Raw genomic sequence first — 8,205 nt, 5'->3', positions numbered from 1 at the left:
CTAAGAGGTTATGAAAGCTGTACCATTCCGATTCTTTTAGCGCTAAAATGGGGATCTTAGCACTCTCAGGATTTTCGAGGTATACAACCTTCGAGGTTTCTGCTAGAATACCTTTATCTTTTGCATGGAATCCATGCATTTCTTCAGTTAAAGCCTTGAGAGTTTGAAGCAAGTGAGCTTCATTTTCTTCATAAAATGAATACAGAATATTATCAATAATAATCTTCTGCTTGAAGGGTAAAAGTCTTTCCGTTCTGAATACTGGCTTCTGAAAGATCTTCAGAGATTGCTCATGGATGACCTTCTTTCCTGTGACTATCGGTTATCTTATTTGCCCTAAGAGGGTCTCTTCTGCTTTTTGGCAAAGCAGCAGCCATTAACGGACTTGATATGCCTTTACCGTCTGCCGTTTGAGACGGGCTAGTCAGTCTTTTCCCCTGAGACTGATCAGTTAAGGCCGATCCTTTCGGACACAGCAAGAACTCAGATATGAGTTTGTCTTCATTAGTACCACCTGAATGACAAGAACGACCATCTTCTTCAGAATTTTGTTTAGGTTTGATTCTTAAAGCTTGACTGGGCTCAGCAGTTCCATAAGAAACAATATACTGATATCCTGGTCCGTCATGGAGTGGTCCTACTGTTTTATCACCACTTTTGAATCTTTCCCATAGCTTCTTTTCCTCTGATTCCGGTTTTCGGCTTCTGGGATTGCGACCTTCTCTATCAAACATCGCCATTTCTCTTGTAAGCGCGTCAGGCAAATAGTTCTTGTTTCCTGCAACCATTTCAACATCGTATTCATATTGGGTTAAAAACATTTGCCATCTCAACACTCTTCCTCTATCTGCAGCATCAGTTAATTTGTAGTTTTTGAAATTTTTAACTCTTTTGTTATCAGTTCTAACTACAAATTTGTTTCCTAGGTATGCCTCAGCACCCTTGATGCTTTTAATTAAGGCAAGGACTTCCTTGTCTCCAGTGGAATAATTTAACTCAGCAGCGTTAAACTTTCCTGATAGAAATTTACAAATCTTTTCATGATTTGTATTTGGAGCAACAGCTAAAACAACTCCTGCCCAATAATAATCATTTGCATCAGTCTGCATGACACGACCCACCCCGAATTTCACCCTGAAACCCGGAGTAAGTCGTGCGGGGACCACCTCCAAGGAAAATTTACTGAAAAGATTGAGAAAATCTCCCTTGCAGATGGACAACCCTAACTCGAAAATTCCAAATTTCACTCTTAATTCAACACTTCCAAACATCACATAATTATCCTTCAGAAATTCTACACATAATATACAATAATCCCAAAGTATTCAGAGCTACTAAACACAAGCGGAAGCAAGAAAACACGAGTAGGTTGAACAGGTAACCTACTGATGAAAACTGGCAGAAATGCGGGTGACTATGCCTCGCCTCCTACTAGATCCAACCCGAACTCTGCAGGCTGGGCAATTTAAAACGAAAGGCCCAGGGGTCAACATTTAATAACGTTAGAGTGAGTGGACAAAAATAAAATAAAGGAAATAATTCTTTATGATTTCCCAATTTTTACTTTTCCATAGAAAAGAAAATATGCTGCATGCGACAGCTCAAAACGCTCAACACGAAAACTGGAATTTCATGACTGGCACCGGCCAGTCTCCAACGCTCAATAAAATACAGCCTCTCAGGCTAAAATAAAATATGTATGTATTACACTCGTCATATCCCTTGTATGAATTTTCTTGAAACAACTAAAACAAATAGTAAATTCACACAAGGCTGCAACGCTTGCGTCTAACGCTCACGTTGCACCATAATGGCATTTTACCTCATTATGGTGGAAAAGACGGTGTATAAATATACGCGCATATCCCCTATATAAATTATTATTTTTATACAGGGCCACAACGATTGCGTCTAACGCTCACGTTGCACCATAATGGAATTTTATCTCAGTATGGTGGAAAAGCACGTATAGCTAGCTAGCATTCTCTCATATACATATTATTCTCATAATCATCCACATATGGATATATATATATATACCCACCGAAATTCTCAATTTCGGTTATTCTCCAACAACATAAATTATTTCGCATGCACATTATTTAAAACAAAAGTCCACTCACAAATTAGGCCTAAGCCTGATGTCGATCTGGGGCCTCGTCAGCTCGAGCCTCCTCACGACCTGTTCCAAATATAATATTAAGTTCCCAGCCGAAATTCCAATATTTACACAAAATAGGCAGAAATTAACCGAGAGCCATTAACACGCTCATCATTGCCTAACTTCGAAATGGTCCACATTTCAACCCTAGAACCAGCAGCTGTAACTACACCTTCCCACAGATTAAACAACTTAATCCAACGGCCGGATTCTACATAAATTAACCGCCAAAAATACTAACTTCGGAAATTCATAAACCTATCCAAAACTCATCCAAAAATTCCATAACTTACTTCAATAAACTCCCCTTAATATTCCAAATTTAACAACATTAAAATCTCCTAACCGGCGGCGGCCGTAGGCTAATTCCGGCGACCTCCAATTCCTATGAAATTTTAACAGCATCTTCCTCTCATCATACTCTACAACTTTCATAACTAGCACAAACACCAATTCCAAGCCTAACTAGGGCAATCGACTAAAAACATCAAAAACAACCATAAAACTTCCACCTCAAATTTCTCCTTACCTAGCTCAAAAGGGAGTGAGTCCTTTTAGGGCAAGGCTGCTGGGTTGGAGAGCTACAAAACCATACCAAGCTTGCCCGGATTGGTGGCCAGAGGAGGGAGTTCCGGCGAAAAGCTTTCCGGCGTTTCCGGTGGGTTTTCTCCTCTTCAGGCGGGTTAGAGGCTCGGGGGCTAGGCCGGGGAGGAAGAGGAGGAGATGGGGGTCCGAACTGGGGTGGAGCGGCGGCAGCTGGTGGCCGGACGGCGGCAAGAGGATGGCCGGACGGCGGCAAGAGGACGGCCGGACGGACGGCAGCGGGAGGAAGGAAAAATACGGGGAGAGAGAGAGAGAGAAAACGGGAGAGAGGGAGAAGAAAAAAAAGGGTTTGGGCCTCACACCCCAAACCGGTCCACACCACTTATAACCCAATCTTCCAAAATAAAAACGTCCCGAAAAATAATACCCGAATAAAAATTACCTTTTACTAGCTAAAATTTACCATTTTTACCGTCGTCGTATTTTCCTCATACGAATAATCCTCCGCACATAATCGTCCCCGAAACCCCTCTAGGGACCAATTAAACTATTTACTCATGATCGAGACGGTAAAATTCTTATTATAATCACGCTAGTAAATAAGGTAAAAATATAAGGGTCGGGATGTGACACTGCAAAATGATCAAATCTCCTTCTTCAGGTAACTGTAAAGGAGGAAGGGTTTTTGTTAATTCCTTAATCTTTCTGACAGTATTACTGTCATCAGCTGTGAAAGACCATTTTTTCTTAGAACTTGTTTTTGGAGAGAGAAGAGCAGTTAGTCCGCTAACTTGAGGAATAAAATCTCTCGCAAAATTAACAATTCCCAAAAATCGCTGTAAAGACTTAGCATCTGGGATATTGTCTGGAAATTGGCTAATTTTTTTAACAATATGATCTTGGAGACGAATCTCTCCATCCTTAACATGAATGCCAAGGAAATCAATTTCACCTTTAATTAGATGAATCTTTTTCTGTCCGAGGATAATTCCCTTCTGGACAATAAGCTTACACACCTGTTCAAGATGTTTTAAATGCTCGTTCATAGTTTTGGAAAAGACGAGGATGTCATCTATGTAAACTATGCAAAAGTCTGGAAAATAGATATTATCCATCTATATAAGGCTTGAAGATATTATCCATTTTCCTTTGGAAAATAGACGGGGCATGCTTAAGGCCAAATGGCATAACTAACCATTCATAATGCCCTTGAGGAGTTCCAAAAGCTGTTAAAGCTATGGATTCAGGATGCATTTTAACCTGCCAAAAGCCTGATTTTGCATCAAACTTTGAGAAGATTTTTGCTCCCTTAAGCCTATTGATGAGAACCCTCACCTGTGCTATCTGATAACCGTCTTTGACAGTCTTTTTGTTCACATCCCTGTAATCAATTACCATTCTGGCTTTTCCTCTTAATTGTTCAGCATGATTCCTTACCAGAAAAGCTAGGGCATGATGAAGACTATTTGAAGGCCTTACTAACCTTTTTTCCAAAAGCTCTTGGATCTGATTTTCCATTTCTTTTCTATCTTCTTCCTTATAGTGAGGGATGGCCTTAACATGGCAAATAGCATTTGCATCATGCATTTTTAGCTGACAATATATTGGGTCCTTTTCCCAATACAACTGAGGATCTTCACTGATTACTGGTTTCAGTAAATTTTCTATTTCTGCGAGAGTTGGTATTTTCTTTTGTTCTACCTTGTTTGCATATACCTTTAAGTTATGCTCTCTGATGTATTCTTCTTCTCCATCAGAACTCTCACTGTCAGAAATTTGATATTCAGAATTTTCCTCTGAATCAGAGTCATCTGAACTTGTTGTTTCTTTTACCAATATCTCACTATGCCCTTTAAGTTGTTTTTGAAGAAACAAAACTGGCTTTAAAATTGGCGTATAATCACCACTCTTCGCTAGCGACGTCTGATATTGGTTGGTAAACCCTTTACTTGTAACGCACACTGCGTCGGTTAATCGGGATTCCCAATAGAATTTTCTATTTTTCTCAAACCCAATCATGTCTGGGGTTTGAATTACTGTTTGTTGAAGAAGAAAATCATTTCCTATCAACAAATCAGTAGTTTGGCCTTCACATTGCCAAAGGATCTTGATGGTAAAAGTGCCTCCTCCTAAGGAAACTTTTACATTTCTAGCCATAGTATCCATGACTATCTTGTTTTTTTCCATTGCAACTCCAGTAACCGTTTTGGAAGATTTTTCCCAATACTCTTCAGGGATAGCATATCTTTTAGCAAGACTGTACCCAGAACCAGTATCTACAAATGCATGTAGATGATACTTCTTGTAGTTGGGAAACTTCAGTCCTATAGTAATATAATTACTATATATGCTCGTCTGGACTGGCATTGCTTGTTCTTGTGCTTTTGAACTATCAAGTAATCCTGTGAAAGGATTGACCCTTCTTTCTGCAGGGGTGGAATCTAGAAGATTATCATCCGCTAAACCCAATATTGGATTGGAACTTTCGAAATTAAGAGAATCAAGAGAATCCTTGATTTCCTTATTCTGACTTAATGAAGTTACAAACTTCATCGTTTTTATATCCTCTTCGAGCTGCAGGTTCTCTCTTTGTTCCTTCTTCTGGAATATATTATATTCCTCTTCTACTAAGGTATGAGCATCCTTAGCCTTAGTTTTTCTTCTGAGTTCTGCAATAAAGCATTTGCGATGATAAGTTTCTCCTGTACATTCACAGTACATGGGAATTGTATTATCATCATCGCATCCGCAATAATCACATACAAATCTTCCTGGATTAGGGTGAAAGGTACTGATAATATCAGTATTTTCCTCCTTCCAATTTTGTATTTGTAATAGGAATATAGGCCTATATCCTATATCCTCTTCTTCCTCAGAACTTTCTGAAAAACTCTCTGTTTCACTATCTGATGGGTACTCAAGAGAATATACTGATTCATTCTCTTCATCAGAATAAGCAACTTCAAAGCCTTTTAGATTAGCATAATCTATTGCTTCCTCATATTCGGCAAGTAAGACTTTAGAAGTCCTTTTATCCTTTTTCGGACATTCATTTGCATAATGTCCTTCTGCTTTGCAGAGCCAACATCTGCACTTCTTTACTTCTCTAGAAGAAGAACCTGTTTTCTTTTTTCTTCTGAAAAATTTCTTCCTAGGAGAAGTCTGAGAATATTGTCTTTTTTGATATTCAGAGCTTTTTCTGAACTTATACTTCTTTTTAGAAGCGAATTTTTTGTTTTGCTTTCTACCAGAGAATTTCTTCCTAAATTTCTTTTCAGAAATATGACATCCCCATTGTGTCGGGGTATCCAAAATCTTTGGACACATGTTTTCAACTCCTCTGAGTTGTTTCTTAGCGGTTTTGGATTTTCTATTCTCTGTACATTGCCTTCTTAGGAGATCCCTAACTCTTTCTGCAATTCCTCCTACAGTAAAATATTGAAGAGGGTTTTCTTCTAATGACTGTGCCACTGCATCATTCCAGGGTTCTGGCAATTTTCTGTAATAGGTTCTGATGAGATCATTATTTTCAATGTCTCCAATAGTGCAGTAGTAGTTCTGGAACTCATTGGTGTATTCCTCAAAATACCTCATATTACAAATACTCAATTTTTGAATATTTGCTTTAGCTCTTTCTTTAGATTGTTCACTATGTCCAGTGATATCTCCGCAGAATTGTGCGTAGATAGGCACTGCAAAATCTAAAGGACTGTTAGTCTGAGCCATTTTTGCTGCCCAATCAGTCCATTGAGAACTTCTCTTGAAGGACTGGTACCATTTCTGGACTATTTCAGTTAAGGTCGACTCATAATAAGCATGAGCTTCCTCGTAGGCATATTTAGATAACACTAGAGCCTGAGTTAGCTTTAAACTAGCAACCCAGTTGTCTATTGCCTTTCTTTTGTCTCCTACCTGATCTAAATCCAGATAAACCCCTCTTTCGGACACTGACTATCCCCATTTGGGTTCTGTAGGAATATACTTCTGAGAACTTCTTTCTCCATATCTTCCTGTAGGAGCTTGTCCTTTTGGAAGCTTGATATTCTTTTCACGAATGATCTTTATAGGATTGTTGGTGATGTTTTGTATTATAGTATGACCACCGTCTGGAGGGACTTGTCTTTCCCCATCTCCTGTATCCATGGAGGATGAACCTGGAGGTTCATCTTTTGCTGCTTGATAAGAAAGAATCTTCCTCTTTTTCTTTCCAAGTTGAACTTCAGAAATTTCTTTCATGATCTTTTCAAGTTCATCTATGGAATCACAAGTTTCTGCTTGTGCATATAATTCTCGTAATTCTCTTGCTTGGAACATTCTCATAGGCCTTTTAGTATCCTCTTCTTCAAGAGATTCTTCATTGTACTCTGTCTTAGTTCCAGAGGTACTGGCTTCTTCATAATTTGCAAACGAATGCCTATGAAATTGTAAACTGATTTTTCCTCCCATGTCTTCATAAATTGAAGCATTAGAGCTCTCAAGTTGTTTGACAGGAGGGATCAGATTCCATTCTCTTGGGAATGTTACTTCATGCCATTTTGTGACATGCTTTTCTTGAGAATTATTTTTTGGGTTGGTGAGAACAGATGTAGTAATTCCAGGGCTGTTTAGAAACCTGGTATTAGGAGTTACATTTGAGCTCATCAACTTATAATAGATTCGATAATCTATCGCTAGTTCCATCATTCCTTTTTTCATAGAAATCCCATCTGTCTTGATTCTTAATCTTAGACAGTGAGTAGCATCCCTAAGATGCGTTGTGAAATTTGAAAAAACATTGAAATATGCAACTTGGTTGCACAAAGAAGCTTCTACTGTTCCTAACAGACTTTTCTTAAAGTCTGTTATTCTATCGTCTTGTAAGACACATAGAACAGAACAGTCAATACCATCTCTGACCAAGAGTTTTATTCCTACTTGTGCTGCTCCAATATGCATATAGGAATATTTTTTCTGGAAAGCTTCACTTACTTCCTTTGGAGTTATCAACCTGATATATGTTTCTCCACCTGTGGCTGGAACAGTTAATTCAAGAATCTTGAATCTATGAGAGTCCATAATGAAAGATCCTCTTTTATAGATCTCATTGAATCTAAATCTAGGAGCAGATGATTCTCTTACACTAGATTCGATTTCATTATACTCAAATTCTTGAGCGTTTATTAATTGTACCGGAACAGTATTCCTTTTACTGAGAATTCTGTTCAACATCTTCATATCTCTCTTGGTTGATGATTTCCATTTAAGTAGCTTTGGTTCACTAAACCTTAGTCTACTTTCTCCCATTGGTAAGGGTGGAGAATTCATAATGATTTTACTGGCTACATTTTGAGCTAGTAATTCTTCATCTATTTTTTCATAATTTTCTCCTTGTTTCATCTTTTCTACAATCGTTTGTAGACCAGATATCCTGTTATGTATCTCCCGAAATTGGATTTCAAGGTCCATACCTATCTCTTGGAGATAAGCGATGTTATAATTCTGTTGAAGAATTATTGCCTCTA

The sequence above is a fragment of the Fragaria vesca genome, linkage group LG7 (genome assembly GCF_000184155.1).
Source record: "Fragaria vesca subsp. vesca linkage group LG7, FraVesHawaii_1.0, whole genome shotgun sequence".
NCBI lineage: Eukaryota > Viridiplantae > Streptophyta > Magnoliopsida > Rosales > Rosaceae > Fragaria > Fragaria vesca.
This window is presented reverse-complemented; position numbering follows the sequence as displayed.